At 54.6% G+C, this 12,511-nt stretch overlaps 1 long non-coding RNA gene across 1 annotated transcript; it reads left to right on the top strand.

Annotated features, from left to right (window-relative positions):
- Window positions 1-430: 430 nt before the first annotated feature.
- On the top strand, window positions 431-2,550 carry LOC134381296 (uncharacterized). Its single transcript, XR_010023930.1, has 3 exons — window positions 431-526; window positions 1,062-1,096; window positions 1,998-2,550. It is a non-coding gene; the product is annotated as an uncharacterized LOC134381296 (long non-coding RNA).
- Window positions 2,551-12,511: the final 9,961 nt, after the last annotated feature.

The raw sequence follows: 12,511 nt of genomic DNA, 5'->3' as shown, positions 1-12,511 counted from the left end.
ACAGCGATCTGGACCGAATGAGAAGCCATCTCTGGGCAGACGTGAGCCGAGACTGGACTGCTGCAGTTAGAGCGACGTCCAGCCTCACTGACGGAGGGGATATTTCACGGTAATCTTGGTCAGAGAGAACTGTTCCACTGAACGGTTTTCTGGCTGAGACCGTTTGTCCCCGCTACTCCTCTAAGATCTGGAATACTCCGGTTTGTATCCCTCAGGACAGTACCATAGCACAAGCCCCAGGTGTCTGAAGAAAGGACGCAGGACTCAGGCTTTCTTCTTGAGCCCCCCTGTGGCACAAGCACGACACAGTCCACCATTGCCTACAAACACACGTTGACCTGTGTTGACTTAGAAACATAAGTCACCTGTTTCCCTTCTGGAAAGAGTCAGTACAACTGCTGTGTCCTTTCTCGTCACCCGGTAGGTTTCTCCTGAGGCATCTGGATCCACCTGTGAGAAGCCCCCTTCCCCCTGCAGCGTCAGGATGCCAGTGGCTTCCCCCGCCTACCGGGTGAGATGCCCTTGGGTAAGTCCGGTGCTCTCTCTTCCTCTATTTCCACCCAACCAGGTGTCCCAGGGCAAGTGTCACATTTGAACTCCCATGGGTTTGAGGGGTGACAGGGGTCTGATAACACACCCCAGACCCTGCAGACTTACCTCCCTTTGAAGCCATCCCCATAGGCTTGGGGACTGAGCACAGTGGCACGGCAGTCTCCACAGTTTGAAAAGTCTAGCGCAGGACCCGGACAGCAAACTGTCAACTGCAGATGCTCAGGGTCCAATTTTAAATGTCAACAGGCTTAGAATGTAGCTCTCCAGAATTCTGCAGTGGGGGAGGGGTGGGGGCAGTTGGGCTGGTGGGGGTGGGGAGACATGCCGTGCAGGGTTCTGGCAGGTAGGCAGGATTCTGAAGGTCCCTCAGATTATACAGGGGCAGCACAGTGGGTGTGTGCCTCTGAGGCAAGTTTGAAATTGTTTCTCAGATTCACAGCACAAAGCTTCTGCCTGGTGTTCTACTCACTCCATTTCTTTATCAATAAACCTGTTTTTGTGCCCCTCAGCCAACCCTGCTGTAGAGTGGCTGCACGTCCCGAAGGTAGGTCAGAACAAGGAATCCGATAAATACAGGGTTTGTAAGGGAGGTAGGGGGAATGAGTGTCTGGAAATAGGTTTGGATTGTCTCAGCACCTCCAGCGGGCTGGGTTGCTGTATGCACATCATTCTGTAGGAAGCAGTCCTTGTACGCTCAGCTACGGTCTGTTGCTGCGACCTCTGCAGACTCCCGTGGACTGGCCTTACTTACGATCCCCTATGCTGGAAAGCCATGAAAATTCATGTCTTTCTTTGAAAACTGTCTCTGCCCATTTTAATATTGAATAACTTGTTTATGTGCTCTTGGGTTGTTTGAGTTGCTTATATGTCTGGATATCAGCCCCTTGTCTGTGTGCCTTCTTTTGCTGTGCAGAAGCTTTATGGTTTGATATATTGCAATATGTTTACTTTTACTGCTTGTGCTTTTGGGGTTTTATTCATAAAGTCTTTGCCCAGTCCTACATCCTGAAGTATGTCCCCTGTGTTTTCATCTAGGAGTTTTATAGTTTCAGTTCTTATATTTGAGTCTTTAATCCATTTCGAGTTGATTTTGTGTATGGTGAAAGGTATGGGCCTAGTTTGACTTTTCTACGCATGGATGTCCGGTTTCCCCAGCACTATTTATTGAAGGTGCCGTCCTTTCCCTAGTGTATATTCTTGGTGGCCTTGTCAAAGATGAGTTGCCGGTAAAAAGCGCTTACATCAAAAGAATGGAAACACTTCAAATAATCTAACATTAAATCTCAAGTAAGTAGAAAACCAAGAACAATCTAAGCACCAAACTAGTAGATGGAAAGCAATGATTAAGAACAGAGTCGAACTAAACGAAGTAGAGACCAAAAGAATGATGCAGAAAATCAATGAAGCAAAATGTTTTTGTTTTTGTTTTTGTTTTTGTTTTCCAGGGGAAAAACAAACTACGCAAGCTGTTGGCCAGACTACTTAGAAAAGAAGAGAGAAGGCCCAAATAACAAAAATCAGAAATGGAAAGGGAGACATTGCAACCGATTCCACAGAAATACAAAGAATCATTAGAGATTGTTCAGAACAACTATACACCAACAAATTTGAAAACCTGGAGGAAATGGATAGATTTCTGAACACCCGTAAACAACTAAGACTGAACCAAGGAGAAATGCAAAACCCGAAGAGACCAATAAGAAGCAATGAGAATGATGCAGTCATCAACAGTACCCCAACACAGAAAAGCCCAGGACCAGATGGCTTCACTGCTGCATTCTACCAAAGTTTTAAAGAAGAATTAACAACCATCCTTTTCAGACTACTCCAAGAAATTGAAACAGAGGCCGTTCTCCTAAATTAATTCTATGAGGCCAGCATCATCCCGATCCCCAAATCAGACAAAGACACAACAACCGAAAAGAAAATTACAGGTCAGTAACCTTGATGAACATAGACATGAAAATCTCCAGCAAGACATTAGCAAACAGAATACAACAGCACGTCACAAAGATTATACACTGTGATCATGTGGGTTTCATCCCAGGGATGAAAGAATGGTTCAACATACATATATCAATAAATGTGATACACCACATGAACAAAAGCAAGGATAAAAACTATACGATTATCTCAAGAGATGCAGAAAAAGCATTTGAGAAAATTCAGCATCATCCCTTCATGATAAAGACCCTTAACTAAGTAGGTATAGAAGGAAAATATGTCAACCCAATAAAAGCCATATATGAAAGTCACACTGCCAACATTGTCCTGAATGGGGAAAAATTGAAAGCTTTTCCTTCAGGAACAGGAATAAGAGAAGGATGCTCACTCTCACCACTCCTATTTAACATAGCATTGGAAGTACTAGCCAGAGCAATCAGGCAAGAGAAAGAAATAAAGGGCATCCACAGTGGAAAAGACAAAATCAAAACGTCAAGTTTCACAGGATTGGACGTGATCCTACATATAGAAAAATCCATAACCTCTACCAAAAAACTCCTAGAGCTCCTAAACAAATTCAGTACTGTGCAGGATACAAAATCAATGCATAAAAATTGGGAATATTCTTATATGGCAACAACAAATAAGCAGGAAAAAAAAAAAAAAAAAAGAAAGAAAGAAAAAAGCCAGCCCATTTACAATAACTATGAAAAGAATAAAATACCTCGGAATAAATTTAACCAAAGAGGTGAAAGATCTCTACAATGAGAACTACAAAACTGCTGAAAGAAAGAGGACACCAAGAGAGGTGGAAAGACATTCCTTGTTCATGGATTGGAAGAATTAATGTTGTGAAAATGTCCATAATACCAAAAGTGATCTACAGATTCGGTGCAATCCCCATCAAAATACCAATGACAGTCTTCACAGAAATAGAAAAAACAATCCTAAATTCGTATGGAACAACAAAAGACCCCAATAGCCAAAGCAGTCCTGAGCCAAAAAATAAAATAAAACCAGAGGCATTATACTACCTGACTTCAAACTAGACCTCAAATCTGTAGAAGGTACCAAGTCTTTATGGAGCTTTGGAACTCCCACCACTCTCAAACTGCCGGTTCACCGGTGAGCTAATCTTGTGACTTCTGGATGTAGGACCTAGTTACTTTGCTGTCTCCATTTAAAATAATGCAGTTGCCACGGTGAATGAGGTTTCAGAGGGCTGTGATCCAGACAGCCTCGATTCCTGACTGTCATTTGCATGCAGTATTCTCACACCAGGTTGGGTGACTACTTCTCATTTACCTTTATGAACCCCCGGAGTCACTTGAGACCACGTCATAGTAAGTAAAGGCTATTAAGCAGTTACGGGAGAGAGATGGGGATTTGGCCAACTGGCTCCTTGCAGCGTGCATTAGCTATTGTCGAGTGTCCATGTTCCTCCTCAGTCCAATCCAAAGTCAGGAGAACTTGAACTTGCATTTGAAAACATGACCACTCACAACACCTAGCCTGCCTCTAGTTCGGGGAATTTTACACTACTCCAAAGTATAGGTGAAAGTTAGATACTATGGAATTAATACCGAGATGCATTACTGAGAATCTGTGGACCATGGTGAGAGTTATAATTGTTGGTTTTCCGTTTTGATTTCCCTTTCCTGCTGTGTCATCACAGGGGGAAGAGAGAGTTCTGGTGTCTCCTCTTCTTATAAGGGCGCTAATCCCCATCATTAGGGCTCCACCCTCTGATCTCCTCTTACCCCAACAACCTCCCAAAGGCACCACCCCCAGATACCATCACGATGGGGCTTAGGGCTTCAACATGCGGATTTGGGGGACCCGACATTGTGACTGTAACCGCCCTCCAGCTGGCCCCACTGTACAGGGTCAGGGGCAGATTGTAAGGTTGAGGCAGGGCACGGTGCCGGGCAAGCATAGGTTCTGCCTCCTCCTGGGAACGGTTCAACCACAAAAGGGCCCCAGGACAGACAGCAATCAGGTGGCGAGGACAGGAGTAGCAGCAGGAGCCCCGAGGTGTGACCGAGATGATGCCTGTGCTCGACTGAGTGCCCACACGTACTAGGGCATGGGCCAAGTCCCCTCCAAACACGACTTGCTCCACATTCCTAAAACCTAAGAGGGGCTCCTGAGGACAGCTCTGAATGTGGAAGAGTCAGGGAACTAGTGAGGAGTGGGTCCAGGGCTCCAGCCTTCGATCCCCGCGTTTTCCCTCAGCGCCTGATGTGTGCGCTGAGCTGGACAGCAGGGACAGTTGTGGGTTCCCGTGAGGATGCCACCAACGAGGACCTGCATGGCATGATGTTCTGGAAGCTTCTGGGCTTGAGGGCCGTGGTGTGCAGCTTCACACCACGCCGTCTTAATCTAGCCAAGCTCTGAGGCCTTGTCCAATGTGGAGACCCACCTGGGAATAGGAGGGGCAGCAGCCAGCTGACCCGCCACCAAGAGTTAGCTTCCTTCACACTTCACAAAGGCACAGGGGCGGGTGGGACATGGATGCTGCTGACGTGGGACAGGGGAGGAAAGGTGCAGAGGAGCATCTGGGGGCTAACCAGCGAGCTCCGTGGGTGGATGGGCAGGAGACGCCCAGACATGGCCCCTTCCTCCCCCTAGCAGACAGCCAGGCCACCGTGGTGCTGGACGGTTTTGCCCACCTGCCACTGTTGCTGGGACACCCCCACCCCATGACCACAGCTCTGCATGTGGGGGCCGACACCCTTTTAGTCAAGGATCCCACATGGGTCCTGGGGGAGGAATCAGATCTCAGAATCTAGAGAAGGAGTTGATGGTCGGGCACCGGTGGGTCCTTGGAGCCTGGCATCTCCCAGATCCTTCCTTCCTCACCGGCCTGTCTCCACTTAGTGGCACAGACGTGAGAACAGAGGCAGTAGTCCCAGGGCATTTCCCAACAATACCACTTTTATTCACACTTGTATACAAACCCCCATTACATACAACGCCCCCAACGTGCTGCCTCCCGGACCTGTGCCTCGCCTCTCCCCCACCCTCATCCCCCAAACAGGCCCCCCTCCCCCACCCCAATTCCCCATCCAGACCCCCCCACCCTCTCTCCCCTGTCCTGCCTCCCCCACCCTGCCCGTAGCTGAGGAGCAGCTGGGTCAGCACTGGGTGATGGGAGCTCGGGATCCCTCGGGCCACAGGATGCAGTGAGGGTCAAATCCAGTCCAGAGGGACTGGCACCCCTGAGAGGCCGGCCCACGGCCCCTACTGGCTGCAGTGCTGCTTCTTCCTCCTCCCAGAGACCAATGGGTCGCCCCTCCCCTTTTGAGGACGTGAGGGTCGAGCCAGACGCCGAGCAGGGACGGGGCTCAGGGACAGCCCCCAGGGCTGCAGGCTGTACTGCAAGGTCAGGAGGAAGTCCAGGCTGGGGAGGTCCTCCTCGACTTCACTGGACCTGACTGCCGGGCCCTGCGCAGGCATAACAGGACAGGCTCCCCTGAGACCAGGCGAGGAGGGTCTGTGGCCCTGGGGAGGGTAGCTGAGATGGGCAGCCCTCAGCTTGCGTGACTCCTGATGATCTGGCCAGAGGGCAGGCTCCTTGGGCCTGGGCAGGTCGGTGTTGTCTCGGCTGCGCGGTCGAGGGTCATGGGAAGCCGCCTCTGCTGGGCAGGTTTCTGTGATGACCCCTCCTTGGGGGCCACGGTCTTTGCTCTCTTCTCCTTGGCCAGCTGCAGTCTTAGGATGTGACTCCAATTGGGGTGCGCCATGAGCTGGGGTGGCCCCCACACCTCCTGCGTCATTCGGGGCCGCGAGGCGCTTTTCCACCAGCTGGGGGGAGCAAAGTGGCACTCACTGGCTCTGCCCCAGGTGTGGGGAGGGGCTGGCAGGATGGTGGAGAACCCTGCATTTGGGCGGGAGGTGGCGAAGGTGAGAGGAGGCTTGGCTTGGTGTCAGAGGCAGGGACTGTGACTGTGCTGTGCCCTGCTGGGCCTCCTTCCAGCTTCGCCCCCTGCCCTCCCTCCCTGGCTCTGTCCTCTCGTTCCTGCTCTTCTGCATCTACTCCTCTGACCCAGGCGGTTCCCCTCCGGAGGCCATGCACCCCCAGCAGGGTAAGACTAGACAAAATCACGTGGGCTTCAGGGGTACAGGGTCACGTGTTCCCCCTGGTTTGCCTGGTGCCCTTCCCTCCCCTAGGAGATCTGCTGGCCCTTTCTCCCCTGGGTGCCCTGGTGTCCCTGTCTCCCGTGTGTTACCTGTGCTAGGGTGAGTCCTTCTTCCTGCTCCAGCACCTCAGTCAGAGCCAAGGGATCCAAGTTTGGGTCTGGGGAAAGCAAAGCTGCCAGGAATCGGGGGTGGACGATGGCCTCCACCTGGAGCAGGGGGAAAGGGGCATGAGTGTCTTTGGCAGGGAGTGAACTGCAGCCAGGGGGACCTCGAGGAGAAGCAGAAAGTAATGCCTGTCTCTCCTATCCACACAGCAGGGTCGTTCTAACTCATGGCCACTAGCAGCTACACACAGACTTTCTCTGTCTCTCACACACACACTGCTCCGTAGCTGAGGGATGAATAGAACTGAATTCCATGGGGCTGGGACTGCCGTTCCCCAGAAAACCTCCCCACACGAGGGCTCCAAGCCAGCCCACCTTGGTGATGAAGTCTTCCTGGGAGCACAGCTTGTTAATGTAGCTCAGGAGACCTGGGTCCGGGTCAGTCCCGTCCTGCTCCTGCTGCTCCTCGATATCTTCATCCTCCCAATTTGCATGAGGCCCCAGCAGTGCCTCCATGATATCCACATACTCCTGGACAGCTTCTGGTGGGATCTCCTTGGGTGCCTTGGCCTGGGTCAGCTGCTGGGGTCTGCATGAGAGCGGGCGAGTGGCTGGTGCCCTGCGGCCAGCCTTCCTGGGAGCACACCCTAGGACAGGAGGGAGGACAGGTGCGTGGCTGGGCTGTAGCGGCCACCTCCAGCCACACTGGGGGGAGGTTGGAACTGAGGGCCATGAAATGGGTCCTGGCTGCACGTCAGGCCCCGTGGGAGGATACACTACCCGAGGTGGGTCATGTGAGACTGAGTTACCTGGAAAGACTTTGGAGCCACCAAGATTCTGGGACGTCTCCCCACCCAGCACTGCTTCCTGGGAAGACTGTACATTGGGTCCTGGACAGCCAAGGCCGATAGCAGCTACGAAACTCCTGGACCAGGCCAATACCTAGTTCCTGATCCAGGGCAGTGGAGCCCCAGGTTCTCACTGGCTGCTCTCGCTGAAAGAGCAGGCGCCCCCTCCCCTTACAGGAAAGGGACAAGATGAGGGCACAAGGCCTCCGCAGGCCCCCTTAGGCCTTTGTATTGGCTCCTGTGGGAATATGCTTGCCGTACCTGACCGTGGCACAGTGTTGGGGACTGGTGGCCCTGGAGGAGCAAGCTTTGGTGGGGCTGGAGGAGGCAGGCCCTGGGGCCCCTTCACACACTGCAGCACCCGGAGCTGCATCTCCTCCTCAGCTTCAAATTCCATGAACCTGGCGGGCAGAGGGAGAGCCATAGCCATGCTGAGAGGGAGGCCTGGCCAGGGATGGGGGAGGAAGGGCTTTGGGTGGGCTGGGCTGCTCCCCCACCTGCGGAACAGTTGCAGGGGTACGCTGGCTCACCTACACCTGCAGGGCAGAAAACATCCAGGGGGTCTTCCTGAATCAAGGCCTGTGTGACCCAGGCCCGGCCCTCAGGGGACCCTGCTCCTCCTATCCCTGCCCAGGGCCACTCAGAAGAGCTGACAGCCAGAAGCTAGGTCAGGGATGTGACTGACTGCAAATGACATGAGGAATCCTTGCCCGGATCCAGGAATCCTGGGCTGGTACTGTGAGCCCCTGACAATAGCCTGGGAGAGAAGGGCCCCGGAGATGTTGCAGGAAGTGGGAGCTCAGCTGAGAGGAGAGGGTGCATTTTCTGTGAGGGTGATTGGTGTTCACGGAGTGGATTGCCGTGCAGCAAAGGCAGGGAGGCCAGAGACGTGTCTGGGGGTGTGTGAGGTGCTGGCTTCCCCTGCCCAAGCTCTTCTACCCCAGCCCATTCTGGGATGGCAGGTGACCCATTTCTGGCCACTTTTCATGAGGAGACGTGGTCCCGACCTTGTCAGTAGTCACTAGCTTCCCTCCTGCAGGGTCCCCACAGCTGGAGCCGACCCCCACTGGGCTGTGCTGGTTACTCTTCCCCATCCCCGTTTCAGCATCGGGGCAGGGTTTGACCCGAGGCCAGGGGAGCGCGGAGATTCCGGGGTGGGTAGGAGAGAGAGGCCCAAGCACCCAGGTGGATGGAGAGCTTCCCCGGGGGAGGCAGGGCCCCAGGGAGGGGCCGGACCTAGCGGATCCCCCTCCTCATGGCATCCCTGCCGATGAGCCCACCGCACCAGCCCCTCCCCCTTTCACCCACCCTCAGCCCGCCCCACAGCCCCTCAGGCCCTGCATCCCTGACTCACTTTGCTGCCATGTCATAATAGTTCATGCGGTCATAATTGCTCGTGCCCTGCCATTCCTGCATGGCCCGCCGCACTCCGTCCTCCAGGCTCATGGTGGGCTTCAGCCGGGCCAGGGACCGAAGCACTGGGCTGTAAGTCCTCAGTGTCAGTCACAATGCCCCTGCCCTCCTCCCATCCCAGCTGACCGGCCCACACCCGTGCCCCGCCACATCACACACATCCCACCTGTCCTGTCACCTGTGCCTGTTACCCCAGTGTGGGCTCTTCGGCCTCCAGGACAACCAACATGTGTCAACCTCAGCACCAAGGGACTGCTTGGCCTCTCTGACTTCCCTTTGAGGCCTTAGTATTATTGTGTGTTACGGACTGAATGTGTGTGTCCCCAAAATTCACATGTTGTGGCCCTAGCTTGCAATGTGATGGTATTTGGAGGTGGAGCCTTTGGGGATCATCAGGTTTAGATTAGATAATTGGGAGGCCCCGTGATGGGATTTGTGTCTCTGTGAGTGTGAGAAGAGGAAAAGACACCAGAACTCCCTGTGATGTGAGGACACAGCCATCGAAAGCCAGGCGGAAAGTCCTTGCCCGGAAGTGAATCTGCCGGGACCTCATCTGGGACTTCCGCTTCCTGAACTGGGAGACGTGAAAGTCTGTTGTCTAAAGCACCTGTCCTGTGGCGTTTTGTTATGGCAGCCTGAGCTGACCGAGAACTGCCTAGAATGGCCGTTCCAAGGCCCCAGGACTGAGCACTTAATCAGCTCCTGGTGACTCTCTAGAGAGGCAGCCCTTGGGGACACAGCGTCGGAGTCCCTCAGCGTGCAGAGCAGGCGCGGGGATCCAGAGCCAAAGGAGACCGGTGCCTGAGCTGACCGGGCAAGGCCTGGGGGCGGTGGCTCCATTTAGGGACTCAGGACAGCCTAGGGCACCTGGGACTTTGGTCCAAGGGGAACTCCGACTGCTCAGCATGTGCGGGACACTGAAATCACTGGGGACAAGGATTTGGGGGCCCCTTTAATTTATACACTGTGTGCAGCTTCCCGTGGAGGGCAGCCAGTGTGGGAGCGGGGCAGGTATGCAGCCATGTCCCGTGTCCCGTGGACTAGGATACGTGCTCCATGTGATGGCCCCAGGAACACGAGGGCCTGCAGGTGGAAGGAGGCAGGTGTTGGGGAGGGAAAGACAAACGCTCCTGGCTACGGACGTCGCTGCCTCCCATCACCTCAGCCCCTGGTCCTGGGCTCCTGGGCTCACGGTCCCCTCACTCCCTGTGGTGGGACATGTGACTTTGGGAACACTTTCCTATTCTAGGTTGCTTGTTCTTAGTGTTGACGTTAATAGTAATCATCATCATAATACGAAAACAACAATAATGAGGGACAGCACATGCCAGAGACCCTGCTGAGTGCATCAGACATGAGTCAGACAATCTTCCCATCCTCCGAATGAAGTGGAATTGTCTCTCTGTCTAGGAGGCATTCAGGGATAAAGAAGGCGACTCTGCGCAGGATCTAAACCCAGTGATGGGGGCCCAACCAGGTCCCAATGTGTGGCTTGACTACCTCAGTCTCCTTGCTAGAATTTTCCAGAAGAGTGAGGGGGTACATGTGTAAGGCTCCTCCTGCGGCCTGTGCCTTCTCCCCCCAGTCCCTCCATGTGACGTCCCGAAGCCATCCTCACTCAGGTCCTGTGCTGGGCATGAGAGGACACGGGGAGGAATCACGGGTGAAGGCAGAGACCTCAACCCAAGTTGTGGCTCATGTCACACCGGAAACTCACTCTGGCCTTTACCTTCTGTGCATATTATGGTAATTGTTAAAAACCAAGTTTGGTGGACTCACAGGGTGTTGGGGATCAGTCGACCTAAGGCTCATGAATGTACGTCGTGAACCGGAGTGGGACATTAGTTAAACTGCTGAGAATGCATGGGCCGTCGCCCAGGTGACCTTCATCCAAGTTCCCCTAAATAGGCTGCCCTCCTCGTCCGTCCTTCGTTCCCCTTCATGCGGGAGCGGTGGGATTAGCTCCATCCCCCAAGGAGGGCACTCACATGAGGAAGCAGGACAGAGCTTCAGCATCAGGACTCTGGGGCAGGTGCCCGCGGGCCAGGGACTTGAAGCGCTGCCAGCGTCGGAAGTTGTCGTAAACACTCCTGGGGTTACAGGGGTCCTCTGGCGCGGCCTTGGCCTGGGAGGGGGCCTTGCCGCCCTCCCCACCAGCCCCATGTGGACGTGGCCCGTCATTCCCTGGGACCACGGTCGGACCCAGCTGGGCTGCTGGAAGGGGAGCTGGAAGGGGCTGGCCTGGGAACCAGTACCCCTCTCCAGCCCACGTGCCCCCGATGGATGCAGCAGGCATCACGGTCCCTACAGCGGGAGCTGCCAACAGCAGGGGCGCAGGACACTGAGCACCCCCGCAGAGGGCCCCTGGAGCACTCCAGTTGAGGGGGGCCTGAGCCAGGACAGTGGTCTGAGTGTGAGAGGGCTCTGCTGGAGCCCCTTGCGTCCTGACTGGGACAATGATGTTGAAGGCCCCGGCCCCACTCGGGCCATGGCCAGCGGCTCCGGTCCCCTGAGGCGTCCTGGGGAAAGCAGACCGCACCAGGGGGCCACCAGGAGGCAACGCTGACATCACGAGGGCAGGTGGGGGCTGCTCGCAGGGCGGCCCGGGGACTGGGCCGGAAGCAGGCGTGGGAAACAGCGGGCGGAAGGAAGTGAACGGAGGGTTCAGGGTCACGCTGGGCCCCAGCACTGCAGATGCTGTGGAGACAAAGGAGAGGGGCGAATGAGCAGGGGACGCGGCCACCAGGACGGAGGCTCTCCCTTCCCTTAGAGTCAGTGTGAACCAGAGCGAGGCATCCCAGCATTTGAGGGCCATAGGACGGGGAATTGTGCAGTTTGTCCCCAAGTGAATTTCATGCTCCCCCTTGGGTTGGGGATCATTCTACTAGAGAACTTGCTTCTCGTTCACTGAGATCCTCTGACCCCCGTCAGTCAAGAAGTAACACCTAAGCTTCCCTTGCCTCTGAGAAGCTCCCCGGGGTGTCCCCGGCACGTGGACCCGCCAGCCTCGTGGGATTGCCCCTAGATGTGAGTTGGGGTGGACTCTGCTTGGCGGCACAACGCCCCTCAGTGTGCACACCCCCATGAAGGGCACCTTCTCCAGTGCCAGTTGCAGGCGCCCACATGACCTATGTGAAGCCAGCAGATGCACAAGGTTATGAGCCCTTCTCTTTCTCAGTGCTCCTTTTCCTGATGCTCCTCATAAAGCCCTCACAACCCAAACAAATGAACTTGAACAAAATCTGTGCCTCAACTATCGCCCAGGAGCCCTGAGGGAACCCTATAATGCAGCAGCCCAGTGAGGATGTGCTTCTCCTGGTACCACCCACAGCAAGCATGGAACAGAGGCCAGGTTCGGGGCACACTTGTCCCCATGCACAGTGGTTCGTTCGTGCTGTCACTGAGGCAGCTCTGTTCTCAGGAGGCGGTCTGTGAGTTAGATGATGAATTCCCTGAGACCCTGTCACTGCACAGCCAGAGAGGGCTGCAGAGGACTAGAAAGGCCAG

This window comes from Cynocephalus volans, chromosome 6 (assembly GCF_027409185.1).
Source record: "Cynocephalus volans isolate mCynVol1 chromosome 6, mCynVol1.pri, whole genome shotgun sequence".
Classification (NCBI taxonomy): Eukaryota; Metazoa; Chordata; class Mammalia; order Dermoptera; family Cynocephalidae; genus Cynocephalus; species Cynocephalus volans.
Note: the sequence above shows the minus strand (reverse complement) of the source record. Positions and strands in the feature narration are given on the sequence as shown.